This window comes from Phyllostomus discolor, chromosome 8 (genome assembly GCF_004126475.2).
Source record: "Phyllostomus discolor isolate MPI-MPIP mPhyDis1 chromosome 8, mPhyDis1.pri.v3, whole genome shotgun sequence".
Classification (NCBI taxonomy): Eukaryota; Metazoa; Chordata; class Mammalia; order Chiroptera; family Phyllostomidae; genus Phyllostomus; species Phyllostomus discolor.
In genome coordinates, this window is record NC_040910.2 from 24,269,547 (window position 1) to 24,295,553 (window position 26,007).

Below are 26,007 nucleotides of genomic sequence, written 5' to 3' on the forward strand. Positions count from 1 at the left end.
CTTACTTTTCCCTCAGTTACATAATAATCTTAAAACAATCTCCCTTTAGAAAATAATTGTATTGGTTAAACCTGTTCATTCTTGCTATGAAGTTAACTTCACTTATGTAGACCATACAAATTTAATTGGCACACACTGAAGACAAAATAAGTCATTCTTTTAAAAAACTACAGGATCATTTGTTTTCAAAGAATAGTATCAGATATTTAATTCATTAAAGCAATTTTCTACCATTAGCACTCAAGCTTTTGAAATGATCACTAAGTATTCACCCAAAGATTGTCAGTGCTATATGAACTATAAACTTTTAAAGATTTGTGTCCGTTTTTTAATATAATACAGTTTGTAAGGAAGAGATTTAAAAAAGATAATCTACATATGTACAATTAATTTTCCTCAAAATACCTTCTTAGAAATATAGTATAAACATTTAAGAACCCCAAGAGAGTCCACTATAATTTAAAATTCAAAGATTTTCTTGAAACCCACTACAAATACTGGCTCAAGACCATACCCAAAGTGACACCAGCATGAGGTTTGATTGCAAGACTCTGCCTCTTAATAAAAGATCACATTTGGTTATACAAAGTTTTTAGCCTTGAGCTACAGTTATGCTACAAATCCACCCCCACCCCAACCTAAAGTCAGTAATGTGGAGATGTGTACATTCTCTGAGCCATGTTTCGAGTACTTGGCTTAAGTCCATGTGCTTACATTCAGGGCAGGATGGACTTTACAAATTCCACGTTCTTCCATCACTGACAGACCACAAACCCCAAAGTATGCATGCATAGAATCTGGACGACTATGTGGTCACTTGGCAAAATCCCCCCTACAAGGAAATCCTGAGTTGATAAGATGTAATATCTATTTTTCTCCAAGTTGGTGTATTGGAAAGTTTTCAGAAGTTTTAGAGTTGTCCCCATCCAAAAAAGAATAACAGATATCTACAGGTTTATTTGGTCTTCTGTGATAACCATTTTGTCGCCTCATCATACACTATCACTTTATCCTGTTCAATTCTTTTTTCTGAAAAAAACTTCTTCTAGTTTATCCATGACACACAGTGATGCAATGCCACAGAAAATGGATCCTCCATGAGATTCAAGTCCAGGTACCTGTGCCAACCCATTGTCATATGACATACTTCTTCTAATAGAGTTGATGGCTTTTTTCATATCCATGCCGGACTCATTGTTCAGCATATAGCAAACACAGGAAGCACAGTATACAAATCTCATGTCAGTTTCACTGCCTTCAGGTGCTGCACAAAAACTTCCATTTCCAGCTGAAGGGCTCTCAAGCCTGCTAAGCAAGCTTCTTATTTATTTGACTTAGGTCATCTCCAAAAATAACTAAGCATGAAAGGCTAGTGTAGGTCATTGCTATGTGGACACTGTCATAAGGATGAGCTGTTCCCGGATTCTTTGATGGACTGAATGGAACACTCAGGTATGAAGACCCTCAGAAACCACAGCGATTTAGATATGATCTCACTGTCTTCTGTGGGAAGGACTTCCAGGGAGTAAATCCACTCTATTATATCCTCTTTGTTCACCATATCTAAGGAATCCAACATATCCAGTCCAGGGAGAGCAAAAAATGCAATGGTCAACACAGTCCTGCCTCCCCTTGCCAAACCAGGCCAGTCAGGGGCACTATATCTCAGGAAAAGAAAATAGAAGTCTGTAGCTCGACTAGGCTCCTGTTCTTAATGCAAAACCACATCCTCTTGGTGAGTGGGGGAATCATTCTTCATCCTTTCAAACTGTTAAGAGAGAGAGTTTCACATGGCTGCTACGTCTTGTTTTCCTGCTTCCTAAGCCTTGTGGTCAAGAAAGAATAACAGAGTAAAGGGTCAGTTTTCCAAAAAGACATCAAAATCCTAAATATTTATATACCTGAAAACATAGCATCAAAACATAGGAAGCAAAGTCAATAGAAGAAATAAACAAATCCAATGTCATAGTTGGATATTTCCATATTTCCCTATAATTAACAGATCAAATAGGCAGATAATCACTAATGATTATACATGACCTGAACAGCACCATTAATCAACATTATTTAATTTACATTTATAAAAAAAGTCAATACAATCAATTAACCTTTACACAGACCAACCAGGAAAATGAGTGAAAAGATATAAGTTAGCAATAGAAATAACAGAATAGACATGAATAATGATCTCATGAACATAAAATGATAATAAACAAAGTTTACAGTGAAAGACTGAAGACTTGTTCCTAAAACTGGGAAAAGACAAGGATGTTCTTTCTCATCATTTTTACTCGACCTAGTACTGAAAGCTCTTCCTAATGCAATAAGAAAAAAATAAATTCATAAATGAAAGGTATACATTGTATACAGAAAAATGGTAGAAATAGATTTTTTGGGGTGCCTCATTGCCTATGTGTCAAATCCTAAGAAATCTATCAGAAAGTCCTGTAATCTAATTAATAAGTGAGTTTAGCAATGTTGCAGTATACAAGATCAATATGGAAAAGTTGATTGCCTTCCTATATACCACTGATGAACAATTGGCATTTGAAATTGCAAAACAATTCCATTTACATGAAAAAAGGAAGCACTTAAGTATATATCTAACAAAACCTCTGTAGGATTGGTATGTGGAAAGCTACAAAAATCCACCAAGAACAATGAAATAAATGGAGAAATATCCCATAGTAATAAGCTGAAATACTAATTTTTCTCAGATGACAATTGTTTTAAGTTTGACCTGTCCTAGCAAACTATTGCAGACATTAACAAAATGGTTAAACATTGTATATATAAGGTAAGATCTAGGGTAGTCAACACAATACTGAATACTGAAGAAGAACAAAGTTGGAGGACTCCTACTACCAGATTTTGAAACTAAACCTAAAGTTACAGTAATTGGAGAGTATGGCACTAGCAGAAAAAGACACACAGATCAAAGGAACAAAGTAGTGGTAGGGGGGTCGGGGAGGGGAAGAATGGAGACAACTGTACTTGAACTACAATAAAAATAAATAAATTAAGCCCTGGCTGGCGTAGCTCAGTGGGTTGAACACGGGCTGGGAACCAAAGTGTCCCAGGTTCAATTCCCAGCCAGGGTTGCAGGCCATAACCCCCAGCAACCGCACATTAATGTTTCTCTCTCTCTCTCTCTCTCTCCCCTCCCTCCCTTCCCTCTCTAAAAATAAATAAATAAAATCTTATAAATAAATAAATTAATTAATTAATTAAAAAAAGAAGATGTGAAAATAGACCACACAACTATAGTTAACTAATTATTGAAAAATGTGCAATGGCAACTCAACAGATAAAAAATAGCCTTAAAATATGTGCTTGGAAAATTGGTTGTACAAAAATGTGCAAAAACATGTTAAATAATATAGAAAGAAACTTGTAGTTGGCATAAACATTTAAATAGATCATAATTCCACATGCAAAATACAAAAACTATAACATTTCTAGAGTAAGACAAAAGAGAAAATGTATGTAATTTTGATTTTCATAATGGGTTTTCAAACACAGCACTAACAGCACAGTCCATGAAAAACATAATTTGGAAGTCAGGATTTATTAAAAGTAAAATTGTCTACTCTGTAGACAATTGCCTATTCTATTCTATCAAAAGAATGAAAAGAGAAGTCACAGTCTGAGAGAACATTTAAAGTGGAAGCTATTATAGGGATGTAAAGTTCCCTGGGAAAGCATTATAATAAATTATTATATTGTAATAATTACTATATTATAATATTTACTATAGTAAATAATATTGTAATGACCATGTATGGTGTCAGATGGATAATAAACTTATTGGGGTTTTCACTTCATAAGGTGTACAACTATCTAATCACTATGTTGTACACTTAACACTAATATTGTATGTCAACTGTAACTGAAAAATAAATTTAAAAATAGAAATGGAAGTTATACTGTACATTCTTAAGAATGAAATATCTACACACATTTAAAAAAATTCTTCTACATCAGAGCTCTGTTTCTTTTTCTCCATGTATTTATTTATTTAATCACTTACTGATATCAGTTAGTATAAATGAATACATAAATATTTTATACTTTGGGCTATAATCTGACATATTCCTACTTTGCTCATATGGTTCCATACTTGGATACTGGTAGCTCTTGCAACTGGCTCCTGTGTCCCTTTGATATACTTCTATTATTCTGAAGTTGTTTTTAGCAGTTCCTCACTTTCTAGCACTGTATGTTGCTCCGGACTCATGTTGTAAATTTCCTGTCCAGTCCTATTTCTTCAAGAAAACTTGATTCCTTTCATTGGAGATAGTATTACAAAGAAAGATCTGGGTGTTAAGTATTGAGGTATTGCTGCTTTTATACTGTCTCAGCTGATTGAGTCAGATGCTATGTGTGTATACTCACCTCTATATATGCACGTAGTAAATATTTCTATGTGAGACCATCTGTATCTTCATCAAGCTAAACTTTCATTCACAGTGCTCTCCCCAACTCTGACACATTACCACACAGGTAATTCTAGCATGGCCCCTTGCTTTGCTGTGACCTCCCACAGCACGTTAGAACTCTGGCTCCCATCATCTTCCATACATTACAGTCTCAGGAGTAGTAGGGCATTTTAGGGAAGTTCTTATGCAGTCTATATAGGGAGTTGTCCTAAATGGGAAATCTAGGGGAGGTTCATACAGGTGAAACTTGGCATGTGGTATTTATTACCCCTCAACTGTTCTGTAAATCTGTAACTATTGGAAAATAAAAATATTATTAAAAAGAATTGGCATTATTATATATTTTGCTTCATCCTTTTTTCTTAACAATTTAAATGTATCCCAAGGTTATTATATAGTTTTAGAAAGATATTATTTGATGAAAGTATAATTCTATTTGAAAACTAACACAACTTCATAAGTTCATTTTCATAGTTTAAAATATTTAACTGCTGTAAATTTGATAGGGTTGTATATAATAACCCTACCAAATATTTATTAGATTATATAACAATAACCCTATTATATATAATAGCCCTATTATATATAATAACCCTACCAAATGTAGGGTTATAATCTAATAAATATTTGTAACCATACATCTTTGACCCTAATTTATATTATTTTATTTAACTGAATTTCTTGTAGTAGAAATGACTAAATAAACTATTTTAACATTGTAAATATATATAGTAAATATTTGCATATATTTTATTTTTATTTTTACTATTTTTTAGTTTTATTGTTGTTCAATTATGGTTGTCCTTATTTCCCTCATTACTCCCCCTACTCCACCCACCCCCTCCTCCCACATTCAACCCTCTCCCCTACATTGTCTTTGTCCATGGGTCTTTCATGCATGTCCCTTGACTATCCTTCCCCTTCTTTTTTTAAAGTAAGTATGAGCCTATTCCAATTTTATCTGAGCTTAGTCTGAAATTATCAGAATTTCCTCATGCAAAACACTATTTATAATCCTTATTAAGTGTCTGCATACTTTATAGTTTGTGTAATTAAATTTCCAATGTTTGTATTCATAAATTAATTTTCTATATTCATCAGTCATTTACAGTCATATTACTATTTATTGTGTCTATTAAATCTTTATCAGTTTCTCACTTTAGTATTACTATAATGAAAATTGCTCTATTGCTTCTTTATGGTTTTTGAGTTTCCATTTTACTAACGTACAATAGTTTTAATTTCCTCAAAGAGCTTTCATTAAAGTACGATTTTTGTATTGATTAATAGAATTAAGCATAATCTCTTAAAAAAGAAGATAATCTAATAAAAATTGGTGTCACATTATTAGAGTTTAATTATATTCTATTCAAAATCATAATGCTTTATATCTGCCAAATTTTACACCTTATATTAGGTCTTCAAATCATTATTGTTTACAGAACAGCTAAATGTTTCAAGCTCTATCTCATGTCCAGACAAAACTTTGTCAGTAACTAACAATTTTTGTAATTCCCTTGGGCCTCTGTTTTCTCATTTTAAAATGATGGAGTATATTTATAGCACTTATCCGATAGGCTTATTGGAAGAATAAATTTTAAAAAATTAAAGAATTTTCTCTCATATAGAAAGCATTCAATAAATTTTATTCATAATATTACCGCTCTGCACAATGCATATCTTCATTTTTGGATCACTGTACTGCATAATTCCTGTCTTATATAACATTTTGGCAGTTACCTTGGTGATATGGCAGATTTTTGGTGAATCAGCTGGTAACTCTTCACATCTGAGGAATAACTAAGCAATTTTGTTAGTGACAGAATCAAGGGGCCATACATTTTTTAGAAGGTAGAATTTAAACATGAACTGCTACAACACAGTATAAATACTACAACAATATGAATACCTTGCAAAATAGTAAATTAAATTTGTCAATAAATGAGAATGGAGTAGAAAAATATTAGTAATAACTGAAATGTGAGACAAAAAAGAACTTAAATACTAATACTATGATTTCAAAATAACACAACAATATGAGGTGCTGCTGAAAAGTAAGTGGCAATGCTACTGGCTAGATATTTTAAAAACTGTTTAAAACTTGTATCAAAGAAGTTGGCACAGCTAAGGTGATCATAACACTTGTAAGACACATTGTTGATTGTTAGGCACCACGATATAGTGAGAAATTAATACAATGGAATGAGTTTGAGATGCTGTATGATGTCAAAACTTTGTTGTATAAACTAGGTATTTTTGATATAAAAGTGATAGGCTATTGGTATATACTAAATATTTTAAGGTACACAAATATGATGAAGTGTCAATTATCAATTTTTAAAGTGATTCTCATTGGGTGGGAAAGTTAAAAGGCAAAGGACAAGAGCCAATGTCATATTATGACCAGGAGCAAAGACATGGACCCCAAAATGTAGGTTGGAAACTCGTTTAACTCTTTACTAATTAAGTTTAATTTATAAATTAGGCACAGTAAGAGATTACCAACAATAACTAATAATAAAATAGAGCAGTTATAACAATGCTCTCCAGAATTTTTTATATAGTTTTAATCTAAACCCATTCCAGATTCTGTGTGATGGTCCCTTACTTGAAGCGAGTGGCTTGAGTCACTGGTTTCAGGGGTCCCTTGCTGAAGTTTTCCCTAAGGCCCAGTGCTTTTGGACACAGACCATTGCTATCAGCTGGAACACATTTTCTGTTCCTGTCTTCCACTAACAAATTCAATGCCTCTTACATTTTAACTAAACACTTAACTATGCATTATGGCAGGAGTGTCCAACTCATTTTCACCGGAGGCCACATCAGCCTCGCGATTGCCTGCAAAGGGCTAAAATAATTGTAGGACTATATAAATATAACTACTCCTTAACTGTTAAGGAGTTGACATTACATTGGGTCCTTTGAAGACAACCATGAGACTGATGTGGCCCCCAGTGAAAATGAGTTTGACACCCCTTCACTACGGCCTTAACTTGCAGTTTGAGGTGCAATAGCAAAACTAGCATTTTCTTTCATTCTTCACAATTTCATCAATAGAAGGCTCATTCTTACCCGGGCAGGATCTTAGCAGCCTCAGCATATTTTTTTCCCTTTCTTATTAAGGGGAGAACTTTCACTTTTTCACTTAAAAGAAGCACTTTAATGCTTTTCTTTAGCTTATCTGAATTACTAGCATCACTACTCTTGCACTTCAGGGCCATTATTAAGTAAAATAAGGGTGACTTGAACATGAGCACTGCAATACCACGTCAATATAACGATTGAGACAGCTACGAGGTGACCCAGGGATGGTAACATAGTCAGCACGGATGTGTGGGATGATTCTCATCCCAAGTGGCATGGGGCAGACCAGTGGGAGACTTCTTTGTACTACTCAAAACAGCACTCAATTAAAACATGAATTGTTTATTTCTGGATTTTCCATTGAATTTTCCAACTACAATTGACAGTGTGTAACTCGAACTGCAGAAAGCAAAACCACCAATTAGGGGGGCTACCATATATAAAGAGGAAGGAAAGTCACACTTTTAATGCTCAGATTTTTAGATGAAGAGGGAATTTCTAGGATTGGTGAAGAGATAATTGTGTATCCCTCAGAGGTCCTGAATTTTAAATCTGATGTGATGATGCTGTTATTGAACTGAGCTTTTGGCTTATTTCCTTCAGGTATTGGGTAGCTATATTTTCCCAATGGGGACAATTGAATATTTAGTGATAAAAGTTGATTATCATTGGAACTTATGAATTCATCAGATACTGTTTTCTGGGTACATGGATATACTTCGTAGTATACTTAGCTTTGAGAGATGCCCAAGGATGTAGTATGTGTATTAACATATGTGCTGGGCCAGAACATTTAATTTCTGGTTCAAGAGACTTCAAGAGATTTCTGCTGCTCTGGCACAGCAAAATGCCAACATTCAACATGGAGGCTGCTTCCTCACCCTAAAGGAATCTTTTCAAATTGTGGCAGACATGCACGGTGTGCAAAAAAGAGTCTTTGTTGATGTAAGCCACTATTTGAGATTTTGACATTCTTTATACCGCAATATAACTGTACCTATGGCACTGAGAGAGACAGGATAGATAGGTAGACAGATAGACAGACAAAAGATAGATAGACATATGTGATATAGCTATATCACATGCATAGCTGTTTATATAGTTTGACATAAATCTATATGCTTATGTATGTATGTATGTATATTTAGATGAAGAAATTATAGTATACTTATAGCTAGTCAAAATTATAGAGAGAAAAAATCCAATTCTGCAGGGGAATGACCGTAACACTGGTAGAATTGTGCCTTTTAGAGAAGACAGGAAAAGAGATCTCAAGTATAAGTGTAGACACTAGCTTTTGTAGAAAGCTGGCCAGTTATTCATAAAAGTAGGATGGAACTGGAAGGGAAGAGAAAATTGGTAAATCATCAAGCAGGCAGCAATTACAGAGAATACAGGATAGATCTGAAAGAATGGTAAACATAGAGATTAAAAAAAGATTTCAAGCCCTGGCTGGCGTAGCTCAGTGGATTGAGCATGGGCTGGGAACCAAAGTGTCCCAGGTTCGATTCCCAGCCAGGGTACATTCCTGGGTTGTAGGCCAGAACCCCCAGCAACCACACATTGATCTCTCTCTCTCTCTCTCTCTCTCTCTCTCTCCCTCCCTTCCCTCCCTAAAAATAAATAAATAAAATCTTTAAAAAAAAAAGATTTCAAGAAATCTATATTTTAGAAGTTTATAGAAACTAATTCCATACATAGGTATTGAAGCACTTGAAGGTGTTCCTGAATTTCTAGTGAGGGTGACTGGAATTTGCCACACTGCTGATTTAGGTTACACACACTGGGAAGGCAGGTCTGGGGTAGGGAAGATAAAGGATACTATTCGTGTAAAACTATTAGCAGTACCAAGTAGTGTGTAAAACTAATCAAGTTTTTTTCTGAAGGTGAACTAAAATCATTAACATGTTCACTAGCAAATAAAAATAAATTTTATACTACTTTAATGGAATGCACAGATGTTTTCTATGTTTTACTTTTGAAACTTATATTATGGTCATTGAACAAATGAATACATAAATCTAAATAGGTTAACTCATAGGTTAGTTTTAATTAATTCACCTTTTTTCCTAATCCTCAGAATAATCACATAAAGAAGAAATTATATATTTCTAATTTCATTGAAAAATAAAATAAGAAAGAGATTAGGTACTTTGCCAAGCTGAATTAATAAAAATCTGAGGTCAATTTCAAGCCAAAATATGAATAATTCTGGATGCCATGGTAGTTAACAGGAAGTTATACTACCAAATGTCTTACAATATGTTTTTTAATCATGAAGCAAAAATTTCCACAGGCATTTAGTCCTCTCTATCAGCTTGATCACCACACACAGTAGCTGCAAAATTGTGTATCATTCTGAAAAGTAGCCCCTGCCTTGCTGGTTGGGATACTCCTCATTCTACCAGTCCAAGAGGAGGGAACCTTCAAATCACGTGACAAGGCAGCCACTGTCTTCACAGTAACTCCAGTTAAGTCCAACTGTTCGGTTGGGAGCAGCTGCCTATATTGGGCATAAAGCAGCATTTCATTATAACTTTAAGTTTAATGTCGTGATTATCAATAAAGTTGGTCAACATTTTACATTTTTCTTGAAGTTAGAGAATATCTTCAGAGAAGTTCCTATTTAAAAAATTTGCCCAAGTTTCTAATGGCATGATTGTATTTTTATCGAAGGTTTGTAGAGTTTCTATTAATAATCTGTACATGAGTTTCGTTTGTCTGTCTGATCTGTTATATATATTGCAAATATTCACTTCGGTTTGTAGTTTGTAGTTTGATTTTTCACTTTCATAACTATTTCTCTCAATAAAACTAAATTCCTAATTTTAATTTAATCCCATTTTTACTCTTTTCTATAATTTTTTATAATTTTTTACAGTAGAAGAACATGTTTTATTTCAAGATCATGTTATCTTCTAGGTTTTGTTTTCCATACTTAGATCTATATTAATCTAGAATATATTATATATAATATAGGGTAGTGGTCACTTTTAAAATATTGTTATGCAATTAATATTGTTAAACTTTTAAAAATATTATTATGCAATTAATATGGAAATATTAGTGTTTAAAGACTGTTACCTATATATACACTGCCATCTTTATCATAAATCCATTTTCCTCTGTGAATAGGACAGTTTCTACATTTTGTTCTACTGGTTGCTTCACAAGGTAGGACACTACCTTACAACGAGAAAAGCACTGTTTAATAAATCCAGCTTTTATAGGTATTCATAAACCTATATATTTTTTGCAAAATATTTTAGTTATACTTCGTTCTCTGTCCATTTATGTTTGAGGTGCAGCTTGTAAAACACAATCAAGAATAAGTAAAAACTATTAGGATTTTGACTATGATTACATCGCACCTGTAGATCACTTAAAAGTATTGATATCTTTACAATATCAAATTTCCCATATATAAGCATGGTATTTCTCCCTATTTATTTAGCTATAAAAAAATCCCTGAGATATTTTGTAGTTTTCAATATAAAGATGTCTTAAACATATTTTGTTAGATTTATCTGTAAGTATATTTTTAAATGTTATCCTTTAAAATTTCATTTAATAAGTGAATGTATGCAAAAATATAGTGAATGCATCCCTGAAAAACTTAATTACTGATTATTCTAACTTATTGATAGATATTCTAAATTATATTTACATAGTTATCTGAAAGTGTAGTTACTTTCTTTCTTTCTAATCTTTATGTAATTTCCTTCTCTTTCTTTAAAGGAATGCCTGATACACTCAATAAATGCTGAGCATCTTTGTCTATTTCATGATCACTGAGAGAATGCTTTCAGAAACTCACCATCAAGTGTGATATTTGTTGAAGGATGTTTTTAAATAGAAGCCCTTTATTAAGATTAAGGAGGTTCCCACCTCTTTATTAAATGGCCTTCCGCATATATTGAAAAGTTTATGACTTTTGTTTGTTTTGTTAATGTGATAGATTATGTAAATACATTTTCAAATATTATAAAAACTGAGCAGTCCGTGGATGAACTTAATTTGTTTATGACGTGATATAAATATATCCCTTCTATTTAAAACTAATTGCTTTCTTCATATTCTGCTTCGGGTTATTACATCTACATTTATGAAGAATTTGACCTCAAATTATCTTTTCCTATGATATCCTTGTCAGGGTTTGGTAGCAAAAAATATGAGGACTGCTGAAGCACATTGGGAGAAATCACTCTCTTCTATTCTTTGAAATAATTATCATAAGATTGACATTAGTTTTCCCTTAAAACTTTGGTAGAACTGACCAATGAACAAAGTGAGCCTGGAATCTTTTTTTCTGAAAAGAAAGATTTTATTAAAATTTATTTTATTGAAAAGTTATAGGACTATTTATATTTTTGTATGTATGTTTTTCACAGCTTTGTATACTAGAAATAATCAATTGCATTCATACTCTCTAACAATGTTTTTCGCATCATCATTTTTTCTTTGATGCTTTTAGGATATATTGTGGTGATTCCTTTGTCATTACTGATATTTAATATTTTTATCTTTTGTTTTTAGATTTTATTTATGTGTTTTTAGAGAGAGGTGAAGGGAGGGAGAAAGAAAGTGAGAGAGACATGTGCACTTACTAGGAATCAAACCTGTGACCTTTCAGTTCACAGGCCGGCGCTCAACCCACTGGGCCACATCAGCCGGGAAACATTGGTATCTTCTTATTCTTGATCAATTTCCCCAATTCTTTACTGAGTTTTTAAGAAAATAATTTTAATATTATTTATGTATTGTTTCTATTTTAATTAACTTCAGTTTTTTAAATATATATTTGTTATTTCTACTCTCATTCATGAATTTGCTGTTTTTGTATTATCTTATTGAGAATGATGTTTATAGCATTCATTCAGAACTTAAAGTTCCTTAATATGTAAAATACAGATTTATGACTTTTTATAAATATGTACATTTATATAAACATAACTCAGATAAAAATATGCAGCACCTCTAATGTGTCAAATTTCCCTTGTACCACTTTCTAAGCAACACAATCCTATTATTATTATAATCATTTATCTGATTTCTATCTCTATCCCTTGTGCTGGAATTTTAAATGAATAGAATACATTCTTTTGACTTATTGCAATATAATATCTATATCATCCATCCATGTTGCTGTGTCTGTTTTATTTTTTTCATTTTCTATTATATTACATGGCCCTAAGTGATTAGTCTATTTCCTTGTTAACAGATATTTTGTTACTGTGCATCGAGTTGTGAATGTTCTTATGTATATACTTTTGGTGCACAAAGACATTTGTTTCTCTTGCTATGTGTGGTATAAGAGTAGAATTTGTCATAGGTTAAGAATATATTTATATTTAGTAGATATTACCAAATAGCTTTGCACAACTGTTCTACCAATTTACATTCTAATTTACAATGATGATTATTATGAGTTACCAATATTTTAAATTTTAGCCATTATGGTGAATATATAATTATATACATATGTAGAAAATCTTTATATATAAATATAATTGATAATATAATTGCTTGTGATTTCAGTTTGTATTTTCCTGGTGAGTTGTACATCTTTTTGTATGCTGATTAGCTATATGGATATTCTCCTTTGCGATATGCAAATTCAAGTTTTTCACCTAATTTTTAAATCAAAAAATGCTTGTTTTTTACTTACTGACATGTATGACTGGAAGGTCATAAGGAGCGTATCTTCAAAACACTGTAGAGATCATAGCTTCATGTCAAATTCATGAAAACAATGAGAGGTTCCTTTTTAATTATGTCAGTTTCTTAACCTAACGTTAGTTACACTGACAGTCTTACCTGTTTTTTATATTCACTAGGTTATTTAAGTGTGACCTAAATAAGCTACCTCCTTAACACAATGGTGGACATTTTAGCAGTTACAGCGTTATCCCCTTGATCAGCTGTTAAGTCTTCACAGGCAAAAGTGAGCCCCTTCCCTTTTAGAGCAGAGCCACTATTCGGTGATACTACTGTCAGCATCAAAATATGTCTGTTGAAATGGAATAAATCATAGTGCCAAAAACAAAATTGAGGGGCTTATTTGAAATACGTCATAAAATAGTCAGTGAGGAGGGGTTTGATTCCTTGTCGAGAAGGTGATATACTTTATATCACATTCCATTCTTAAGACAAAAGTCAGAATGCCATTCTGAGCAACACTGAAACCTTCCCTGTTATTTTGATGGAGAGTCCTATGCAGTTTATAAATCAGATATAAAGTTAGTGCACTACGGCAGGCCGTGTACTCTCTTCATGTATCCAGTCTGCTGTACAAGAAGCACAAAAGGCCATCAATCTTCAACATCTACAGCACAGCGAGGTGAATTGCTAGTGCCTCATTCCCTCGTTCAGATTTCTCTTCTCAGACGCCAGGGCAGAAAGGTCCATTAAAATAGCCTTATTCAGTCTCCAGTTCCTATTCTTTGTCAATTCTTTGTAACTTTTATTCAGAACTCACTATTATGTTCCTTCCTGTCTCTACAACAGAACTCATTTCCTCTTCCTCCCAACTACCAGGTGAGAGACCAAAGGTCTGTGGCTCAGACAAACAGAGCTCTTGATCATGTACCTGAGATAGGGCAACAGAGGATATAACTAGAGTGACCCTAAGCCTTGGTTTGCTGGAGACAATGGCGGTTTGATGCCTGCTGCTCCAGTGTCCCCATATGGTTACACTTTGTTCCACCACCTTTCAGTCTGAAAGGTTCTGTGCTGTGGGCTGGGTGTGGGATTTGTCTCCTTTGCTGGAATGTGGAATCTCTCCTCTTTATTTAGGCAGTAGGTAGCACACATTCTATGATCATTTCTGAGCATAATATAAAATGTATTAACTAGTTTACTAAACAAAAGTAGGGACAGCCAGTTTCATATAAAATGTAAATAATGGATTTATCAACTGAATCTCTTTTCCTTTAAGAATTTTCTGTTTCAGTTGAAAGGAAAATGAGACAGGAAGACAGTTTTTTCTTATGTTTTATATGCTTCATTACAGACAGAAAAACACCCTATAGATTTCAGAGGGATTTTTTCTATTAATTTCTTCAGTAATTTAATTTTTTTTGTCATTAGGCATGCTAGAAAATAGATTGTCATAAAAATTTGGATAACAAGTTAATTTGAATTTTAATTTTGAAATATTGTTATTGATAGTCACAGAAAATGCCATTATTTTATTAAATTAATGAAGATTCTTGCTTCACATATAAAAGTTGATTATTATTATATTCAAAATGTATATAACATTATAATCCACATTATCAATTATATATGGCATAGTGTCAAATAAAATTAAATGATAGCCAACTATCTTTGTATCAAAATATATATTTTTAAAATGTCATAAAATTAAACATTGTACTGTAAAAAATAAATAGTTTTCACATAGGTGTTTAATAAAATGTGTTATTATGACCCTTAAGAAAGCTAGGATTATACAAAAGCAAGACATTTTAAATTAAAAAACTGTTCCATGAGTATTCAATACTTAATATATTATGCAGGCATTTCTAAAACACTTTTTACATCTTTTTAAATCTTTTGTTGAATAATGCATTTTCTTGTCAACTGCAAAGTTTTTGTTTTGATTGCTTATGTCCATTGTCCAAATCTGAGACACCACGGAAGCCTGCAGGCATGAGAGTATGAAGGGACAATTTACTACCTGATAGAGAATTGTTGGAGTTGCCAAACAGGGAGATGAACTTGGCCAAATCTTGCCCTTAAATCAAATCATGCTGCACTCAATAGGAATTGCTTGCAACTTAGGTCACCATTAAGTGCTGTGTATATTGATGCTTTCTCTTCATTGCAGTAGCTCAGGCTTTAGTCCTTAAAAGTACAAGGGAGCATCTTCACATGCTTCATACCCACAATAAGCTAAAATAACAAATGCCGTTCTAATGGAAGAGTCAGGGTCATTTAAAAAAATGTACTGTCTGAATACATGAGATACTCTAATTCCCCCAACATGTTTTCCCCAGAGGAAAAATATTCTCATTTTTCTACTTGTATCTGTAGATACAGATCAGGTTTGTGTGAATGGAGGGGTCAGCTTTTACTTATCATGCAAGCTATACTTCTCATGAGTCTCCTCAGAGTTATTTCTATTATACACATTCCCTACTTCCTACCACATTTCTCCTTATGTTTTTCTCAGCAGCACTCTCAGCTCTAGGTTTTCAGTTCAGAGAAAAACTTTGTCTTCATTTCTCCTGTTCTTCTTCCTTCAATATTCTACTCTTTTTTGCTACACTCTCCCTTTGCCTTGAGTGTGTGTGTGTGTGTGTGTGTGTGTGTGTGTGTAGGACAGTAGAAGAGGCATTTTCTTCTTTTTTTTTTTCCTGAGTAAGGCAGTTTGAGGCAGCCATTGTTTCCCCAGCCTCGGGTCAGGTAGTTCCCCAAGTGTTTCAGCCCCTCCCAGGCGGCATTTCAGGAACATTCTGGCCTCTCTCCTAGTACAAATTTTATACTTTAGTTCCTGAGCCAGCTGCAATAGTTTTTCTCCAGTGCCCTGAGGACCACGGTGTTTGTTGACCATCCTTCATGACAATAAAGCTTTTGTTCCATGGGTAAAGAACAGAGTTTCAGGCTAACTTTCCTGAAACTTTTTAATTCATTGTTGTTCCCCTCTCTCAGGTCCAAAACACAAAGATCACTTTAAAAAAAATGAACAATTGAGTGTAAAATTTGTAGGAATTAACATTAGCTTTGTATCTCAAATTAGAAACATTGTCCGAAGTTGGAAAGTAGGCATCACTTAGCTACCCATCAAAGATAGTGACCAGTAAAGAACAGGGGTCATACTAGTGCTGCATAAAGAAACCAGAAATATTACTTAGTTGGAATACAGTGGATTTATATTATATTCACAATCTACTCTATTAAATATCATTTTCAGGAATTAGGACTTAGGAAATACAAATTATAGGCTACACTAGGCTATATATTTTGATAATCTAATTACATGAAAAATTTAAACTGTGCTAAGCATGCTATGGCTTCTCCCTTTTATTGAAAACATACCAGTACATAAAATTTTGATCACATTTTCCAACATAATATGTTTGGTAGTGCATCAGTTACCTGTTGCTATGTAACCCACCATTGCAAAACCCACTGCTGATTTAAAACAATTAACATTTATTTAGCTCATGAGTCCCTGCTCAGGATAGACTTGGCAGGTCTATGATGGCCTTGGTTATGTATCTAGTAACATCACCTGAGAGGTTAGCTGGAAGGTCTGACCAGGTTTGGCTCTGACTTCATATGAGCCCTTTCACATGGCTTGGGCCTGGCTCAGATGAATCAGCTGACTGAGTCTGCTCCATTTGGCTATCCTGGTCCTAATCCTGTGGAGGCTGCAGGAGTCTCAGAAAGTGAGCACAGACACGCAAGGCCTCGAGTCCGAAGCAAAGAAGTGATATAACGTCCCTCTGCCTTTCTTTTGGCCAAAACAAGTCACCATCACAGCTCAAATTCAAGATGTAAAATGTCTTGCCTCTTAAAAAAAAAAGATCTGCAAAGTCACTTGAAATGTTACAGAAAAGATGACTCAGACGGCCTTGGAGTTTGCGACTTGGGGTTTTATTCACACATGCGAACCCAGAGGAGATAAATTTCAAATTCTGGGCACCGAGCTTAAGCTGGAGTTTGCTTGTATTCTTGTTACAAGGCAAAAAGGAGGAGGAGGAAAACAGCTGCTGAAAGCAGGCATAGTAGAAAGCAAAGGTTAGCATAGGACCTTGAGATAACTGCTTATCTGGGAAAGGCTGCTGTCTGGGAACCGCTGCTGGTCAGCTCCTACCTAAGAATGGCTACTGCTCAGCTATGTCCTGTCACAGGAAAAGAATAGGAACATCAGGAACTAGGAATAATTGTGGTCACTTTCCAAACTATCATAAGTGCTCTTATATATTTGTAAAAAAAAAAAAAAACAACTATTAGCAACTTGCTTCTCTGAGGGTCTCCTTAAAGAATCAAGGGATTTTTTGTCTATATTATTATATTAGAAACAATTTATTACGTAAAGTTTCCAGTTGCTTGCATATAATTTTACTCTTCTTCTGCTATCTCTGTGGCATAATTATCAACTTGTACCCTTGGGCTTTGTCTCCTTTGGATGTTACTAACCAGTAATAAAATGTGTTCATTACTACCTTAATGCAACAGTTAGTTGAATTTCAGTACTAGTCAATCTCAGACAAGGTCATCTAAGTCAGCTACTATTTTGACAGAAATCTATCAGCATCAGGAAATATCAAGCAGTTTATAGCTAGCCAGTTGAAGTTTGGTTCTTTTCATTTTTTTCCGTTCTTACCTCTTAATAAATGGAAATACATATCAAAACTTACAGTTATGAATTAGAATGCCTTTCCTAGTAAATGACTTATTGCTGCTGAAGTGATTAACCTTTCATTAAAACTTGATATAAAATTCTTCCCTGCATATATCTATGTTTATTATTCAAGCCCTAAGGGAAAATACATCAAACATAGGACAGTTTGTTTTTTTAAAACACTTTCGAAACTCAGAGACCCATAAAACCTGGGATTTTCTAATCCTCCTCCACTCTGCCTATTCCGTGATAAAAAGGGAATGGGTTCCATAAATACACACACACTTTTTAAAAATATATCCTATTATCTACCTTCAGGACTGATATAGAAATTAACTAATGTGGTGCTCTATAACTCTCATGGAACACCTACATAGAAAGGTGTGAATAAATCTATTTGGGTAGAATATTATACTTGTGAATCAGTGTAGTGCATAACTTTATCTCTTCACAGAACACTGTGTCAGAGTTGACACATTGCATAAGGGACCCAGCTTTTTAGAAGCCAGATATAAATGTAGTGTCACAATTTCTGTAACTAAGAGAAGTTATGTGTCTCTATCCAGAGGAGCCTTTCAAAGCCTCTGTCCTATTTATTCCTTCAGATCTACCGGGGTTTGGTTTTGTCATCACAACACAGCTGTCAGCTAACACAGAACCGTCACTCTTTCCCTTGTCTTCTGCTTTGACTCTGTTTTTCTTTGATAAAATCCATCTTCCCAGGCCTCTAAAGGCCAGCAGACTCCCCGGCTACTTTTCCTGTGGGCTGGTGGCATTCCCAGCTGCCTGTGGGGCCTGCTGTGCTTGCTGCTAATGCAGCTGGGGCCAGTGCATGGCTGAGAGCTGAAGCACAGTAGGCCCCACACCAGGCTTCTCTGCATTTGTCTCACTGATATGGAAAGAACCCTTTCCCCTATGTATGATTTGTTATACAGTAAAACAAAGCTGACTTATTTGCCAGACTTCAGAGAGTTTTCATGTGTACCAGTTCTTATACACACACACTCACACACACAAAGGCAAAAAGAAAAAATCCCTCAACTCTTGTCATCTCTGCCCTCCTGCCCCTTCAACCTGCACCCCAAGGTGTTTATAAGAATGAGTCTGGGCCTGGGACTCAGATCCGTGGAAATAAATGTTTGGGACACCTCAGCAGGCAAAGGAACCTGAGTGGCTTATGTGCCGGCAGTATGCAGAGTGGTAGATGAAAACCTCGTAAATGCCAACTACAGCCTCATGGCCAGCACAGATGTGAGAGAGAATCAGCAGCGAGGAATACTTTTATTACTTGTATACCAATCAAAGTTTTATTTTTGCCTTTTTTCTCCCACCTGGAGTGTGTTACACAACGACACCATTTAGTTCTTCTGGGGACAGTCTGTACACCACATTGGTTTGGGAACGATGCCTAATGACAGGCTGAGTTTCCTATTCTGAGAGAGAGAATGAGGTTATCGTTGCATGATAGGTATTTCCCTGAGGTTAACTATAAGCATGAAGTAAAGAAAGATAAGTAATTTATGGAATACAGTCACCTACTTCCGGAGTTTCATCTCATTTTTGAATGTCATACTAGGTTAAGAGTTTATGTGAAAATCAGAGTAAAATTTGTTGATTTGTTGATTATTTACAGTAAATTTCCCGGGAATACAAACTGTCTTGTTCATTAGTATAGCTATCTCTATGTACCCCTAACTAATTTTAGATTATAAATCTTATTTTTCCTGTTGATATAAGTATTGATATAGTGATCCTCTTGAAAATTATATTCTATTTACTATAAATATTTCTTAGACTTTTGTATTTCTAAGTCATACAGATCCTGAACTTTTCTTAAAGATAATGAATTAGATTGTCAAAATCTGTGAAACAAAGTAAGGCCTAGCTATCAAAGATATTTTACTTAAAGCTTCAGTAAATTTTTAACTGCTAGGTCCATTAAAAACAGTTTTAAAAGACTGATTCTAATATTAGCATTCAAAAGAGCTAGCTAATATTAAGGGTTTTTAATCGAAACTTTTCACCAAATTAAATTATGTTGATAAAACTTAGAGATTTCTAGAAGCTTTACATGCCAACCTTCACCTCCTTTTACATTCCATCATTAAAATCAATGAAGAGATGTTTATTTGCAAATAGAGAGTTCTGAGTTGTTCTCATCATACACATGAAAACCAGGACTATGATGTATAAATAATCTATGGCATATTCAGAAAATGTTTCTCTTCTGTCTCTGCATATGTTGGTTCAAAATGTCATACTGCTCATGAATACTTACAATTTGCAAACCACAGATTATATTCAGAAATAAAATAATGGCTATGATTCCTGATTCTATAGATGATAGTTAATCTTTTATTTTACTTATATTGCAAAAATGACCCAGCAAATAGAGTGAGCTTGGCATTGAAATCAACTGAAGATAATTCTGACAGTGTTTGGTTGAAAGACTGAAATTTTTCATCACAGGCTAGCAGAGTTCTCAACTTTTTTTTTTCCTTAAAAATGAGAGGTTTCAGAGATCAAAGCTGCTGCAGCATAAATGGGAGCCAATCTATTACCAACAGGAATGTCATCACTCAGGATCACTTTATGCCCTGTCACTTTTTCTGACATTCTGGAAGCTAACCATAGCAACAAGCTGCAGAGCTGACATTTATGCTTTTGTCATGATGAGTAGTCCTACTAAAGGAAGCTGCCAAAAACACACACACACTAATCAAAACCTTGTGTTCATAAGAGAATCCAGTAAATAAGATCTAATGACTCAAATTCACTAAACGAAAACTACAATCTCAAGAATCACCAAAGTGTTGAAACCAACCTGTTTCATGCTACACTGATAGGGAAATCATGGAAATTAATGTTTTCAATGTTAAAATAAGTTAAAGAGCATTTTCAGTCCCCTTGTCACAACATTTGATTTCATTTACTTTTTGAAACTACTTATGTTGAAGTCAAGTGTATTATCTCCAAGTAAAACAGGCTTATAGGTACTGAAATTGTTCCCCCCCCTTAAAATCAAAGTGGATATATAGTTATGAATCTCTTCCAGCATTAAATATCTATCTACCTTGTAAATAAGTGCCAAAATATGTATTTAATGAAAGAACAAATGAAAAAAATGATGTTTGAAACAGTATATTTGCTTCTGTGTTTTATTTATTTTATTCCTACACTCTTGGAAATGTTACACTTACCTGCTGGAAATAGCATTTTGGCAAAAGTCTCTCAGGAAGAAAAGAGCCATGTTAGATAATTAACTGTAAGATCATTTAGGTAATGTGGAAAAATATGAGATGATTACCACGGATCTCACTACAAATAATACTCCATATGAAATGTATCTTCTTTGTTTAGAAGCATATTTGCAGAGCAAAGCCTAATTGTATACTGTATAGTCCTGGGTTATTTTATGGGGGAAAAAGTCTTCCCCACTCACATGAGTTCTTCCTTTTAATTGATACTTTAAGCAATATCTAATTTATTGCAGTATTCTTGTTAAAATATCTGTAGTTTACAATATAGGTAGCTATTTATTTAAATTGTACATCTTTAAAGGTAGAAATTTTGGTAGACAATGTATTACCTAAATACAATTGTTGTATTTGGTTCTGTTTTGTTGTTGCTATTCATTTTTTTTTTCTGAATAACCAGCTAATCATCATCTCACACAGAGCAGATTCGACTTTTGGGACAGGCCCAGTTAGCACCTCTATTTTCTGAAAAATTGCACAAGCCTTTGCAGCAAACACATGTTATAACATGATTATTTTTGTTAACAGCAGAATTTCTTTCAGAAATAGAGTATTCTTCCTTTTTCACAAACAATATGGACAAGAGATATTCTAGAGGACTGCTTTTTTAACATTATCCTCTGTTTGGAATAATTTTGCATTGCTGTAGCTACTAAGTGCTTCAGTACAAAATCATATGAATAAAAAGAACCTGTCAACCTCATTTACAAAATTATCCTCAGTATTTTTTAGGTGATGCATTAACCTGAGAGTCATATTTAAGCATTATATATTATGACTGCAATCATACTGAGTAATCTAACATACTGAAAGTGTTTCCTACCCATTTACCATGCGTAATAGAGAAGAAATGATTAGCATATGGTCATAATAATCCAGTACTGTGATGGTATTTTATATACATAATATCACTGTTCATAAAGATTCCATTTGAATTGTGATATATTTTGAGTACACAGGGAAAAAGAGCTAGATATTTGGTAAATTAGTAAAACTTACAAAGTTAGAAAGTTGTTAACCAAATGTTTAAGCTGGAATCCATCTGACTCCAACATTTTACATTGGCCAATTTTGTTAGTGTGAAAATCATTTGTACCTTAAACATTTTAGCATGCACTTTATATTCTACTCACTTTTTGTGTAGAAATTTTTAATATGCAATTGTCTAATGTGAAAATTATATACCTCAATTAGACAGTAAACCTAACAATCTTCTTCATTCTACATGTCATTGGTTAGAAAGGTCACAAGCCATTATGTTGAAAGATATGAAGAGGGACAGTTGTTTTTACTTTCAATTGATACACGCTTTTTTTTTCTTTATGGTCTGGGTTGAACATTTTCTTGACTGTACTACTAGTGTACATCATAAAGTGTTTAAAGTGATCTATGGAACGACACTGCAGAAATATGGCCTCCATGCATATTAGCTCTGAATAATGTGGACTACTGGCTTTGGTATTGAAGGACTGATGATGATCATGATACACTTGAAATGAAGTCCTTTATCTCATTCATAGTCCTTGGGAAAAGACATTTAAAGTCATTTTCTTTTTGCTTAAAATTGTTGAAGACACACTGCTCATTATGATATATTTCCATGCATGAGATTCCATAGACAAATGAATTTTCTTGAAGTTGTATATCTTGAATGATCTACATTCTTTTTTTGTTAATAAGAAATCATGCATACTTTTTTGAATTGACAGTCACAAATTTTGCATTTAAATTTAATGTCCATGCACTACCACTGTTTCAGTCAGTAGTTAATCACTCATTCCTTAAAAAAGTATTGAGAACTTATTATGTACCAGCAAATTCTCTAAACACTGAGCATTCTGTAGTAAATAAAACAGTTTTAAAAACTGCCTTCGTGAAGTTTACACTCCAGTAGGGAAGACAAAGAAGGAATATATCAAGATAAATTGGTAGAGAAAAAAAAACATTCAGCAAAGATGGGTAAACAAAAAAGTTTGAGTTGTAGGGGGTGAGGAAATGAAATATCAGGTAAGATAGCCACATGGATGACCTTTAATAAGACAACTTTTGAATAATACCTTAAGAACTTTAATATTACATTTATCTATTCAATTTATAGCCTGTATTAAATGATTTATTAAAGAGAGAATAATTTGTTACACGTATTTTAAACCTATGACTTTCAAAATACCCCCACCAACATTTACAAACCATCTCCTGCTTCACTGTACTTTCCCACACTCCAAAGTCACTGCTATTCTTTCTGTTCCTCAAGGTCAATAAAGACCTTTTTCTAAAGGTACCTTTACACATACTGCTCCCATAGCACAATATATTCTTTTCTATATCTTCTTTTTTTCTCATCATTAAGGTCACTTCATCATTTCATAGTCACCTACATAAAGAAAGTCTTCCTTTATAATTTAAAGGAAGACTTCCTTTATAATTTAACATGTTATTCAATATGTTGGGATTGTCAGATTTTTAATCAATATGGTTGGGATTGTCAGATTTCTCCTTCTATCAGTCTGGGTATTTTCTTTATCAAGGGATTTGTCCATTTTAAGTCTCAGTCACTTGTATAAATTTGCTTATATCATGTCTTTTCATCATTTTACTGTGTGTTGATTCAGTAGTAATACCTTTTCTATTTTTAATTTCAGTAATTTACATTGTCTCTATTTGTTTTTATAATACAGTTAAATATAAATTTCTGATGTTTTAAGAACAACTTATTGTTTCATTGATTTTTTTCTAATTATGTCTTATTATTTCTTATTACTTACTGTTCATTTAATTTTCTATGATTTTCCAGTTTCTTAAAGTAGAATCAAATAATTTTTATATCTTTATTCTATAACATTTAAAGATATGATTTTTCCCTTGAACATTTATTTATGCATATTGCAAAATCTTAATAAGTTGTGTTTTCTTTATCATGCAGTTTAAAGTATTTTCTAATTTCAGTTGTAGTTTTCCTTTGATCTGCCGACTATTTAAGAGTATGTTATTTTATAAAATTTGGGTACCTTTTTTGTTATTGATATTCAATATAACCTTTTTGCTCATGGAATAGACTCTAATGATTTCCATAATTTTATATTTTATATAAGAACATTTGTTCTATCCTGGTCAGTTCACATGTGCAATTAAATTTCTCTACTCTGGTGGAAACTTGAATGTTCCAGCACTTAGATCTTCCTGGTAGCTGTTCCTTTCCTGGTTTTAACATGAATGAGTCAAGTAGGCAAAGTTATCCTGGTTCCAACCTCATGACTCATGTTTCCCTGTCATAGTTCATCTTTATTCCATACAACTTAGACATTCTTTAATATAACTACCTAGCACTTAATGGTAGGTATATCTTCATATGTCTTTTCTACATTTCTCTTTTGCTTAATGTTGTTCTGTTGATTTGTAATCCTGGAAATTCTTTTCCTTTATGTTCTTAGAGAAACTTTTATGAGTCTCTATAGAATCTACCCATATTTCAAGTATAAAAGGCTAGCTAAATGTTAGACAAATAGTTGGAAGATGGAAGAAATCAATTTGTAATGATTCCAGGAGAAAAAAAAGGGGGAATGCAAAGATGAATAAGTGAGAACTTTATCCTCTGAAGACTAGTGTACTAGTTTGATAGAGCTGCCATAATAAACTGGTGTCTTCAACAACAGAAATTTATTTTCTTACAGTTCTGGGAGCTAGAAGTTGGAGATCACGGTGTTGGCAGTACTGATTCTTTCTGAGAGCTGTGAGTTAGTCTGTTCTATTGAGTTGGCCAAAAAGTCTGTGTCATTTTTTCTGTAAAAATTTTTCATTTTCACCAATAATTTTATTGATTTAGATATTTTGATTATGTCAGTTCTTATCACATGGTATAATGTTGATTATTCTTAATTAACATCTTGATTTGATTGCCACCAACTTCAACTGGTCTACCCAGCTGTGGAACATGGCCCACCGAGAAATGTCCAGTATGAAACTTTGCAAACCACTTTCACACGTTCAGTCAGTCACAGCACTTCCTCCATATATTGCACAAATATCTGTTTGCATTTCAGATGTGCCTTTACCTTTCTTGAAATAATAAAGCATAATATGCTGAAAAATGTTGCATATTTTCTTCCATCTTCAATATTAAAATGGCTACACAAAAACTCACCAGTTTCAATGAGGCATTTTTTAAATGCATGCTGATGACAGCTGTCACAATACAGTCTAACAACTAAAGACAACTAAACACTACTAGAGCCACCTTACATAAAAAAAATCCTAAACTTCTTGACAACCCAATATGTCTCTTTGCATGCTTCTTATAAGTCACTGGCAATATTGGACATTTTTTAGCTTGTAGAAGCGTCACCCCAATCATTGTCTTCGTCCTCAGATGGTGGTCTTCCTGTGTGCTTTTCTGCTTTTGAATGTCTTCTCTTTTTAAGGACTTTGGGTATATTGTATTACAGCCCAACCTAGTAAGCCTGTTTTAACTCAATTACCTATTTATATAGCTTATCTACAATAAGGTCACATTTTGATGTACTGGGGATCTTTAGCATATAGGTTTTAAAATTTATCTTTATTTTATTTTTTCATTACTGCTTATCCCTCTTATACCCTCTTCAAACTATAAACATCAAGTATAACATGTATGTACAATTATAAAAAGAATTTAATAAATGAGTGTTGATGTGAAAGGCTTATTCCAGATGTTCTAGTTCTTAACAAAGCATTGAAGCAGATACTAATTTCTTTTTTTTTAAGATTTTATTTATTTATCTTTAGAGAGGGAAGGGAGAGAGAAGGGGGGGAGAGAGAGAGAAAGAGAGAGACATCAGTGTATCAATGTGCGGTTGCTGGGGGCCATGGCCTGCAACCCAGGCATGTGCCCTGACTG

General features: G+C 33.6%; 1 pseudogene; it reads right to left on the bottom strand.

The window, feature by feature from the left end:
* Positions 1-585: 585 nt before the first annotated feature.
* Positions 586-21,127, bottom strand: LOC114503589 (annotated as a pseudogene).
* Positions 21,128-26,007: the final 4,880 nt, after the last annotated feature.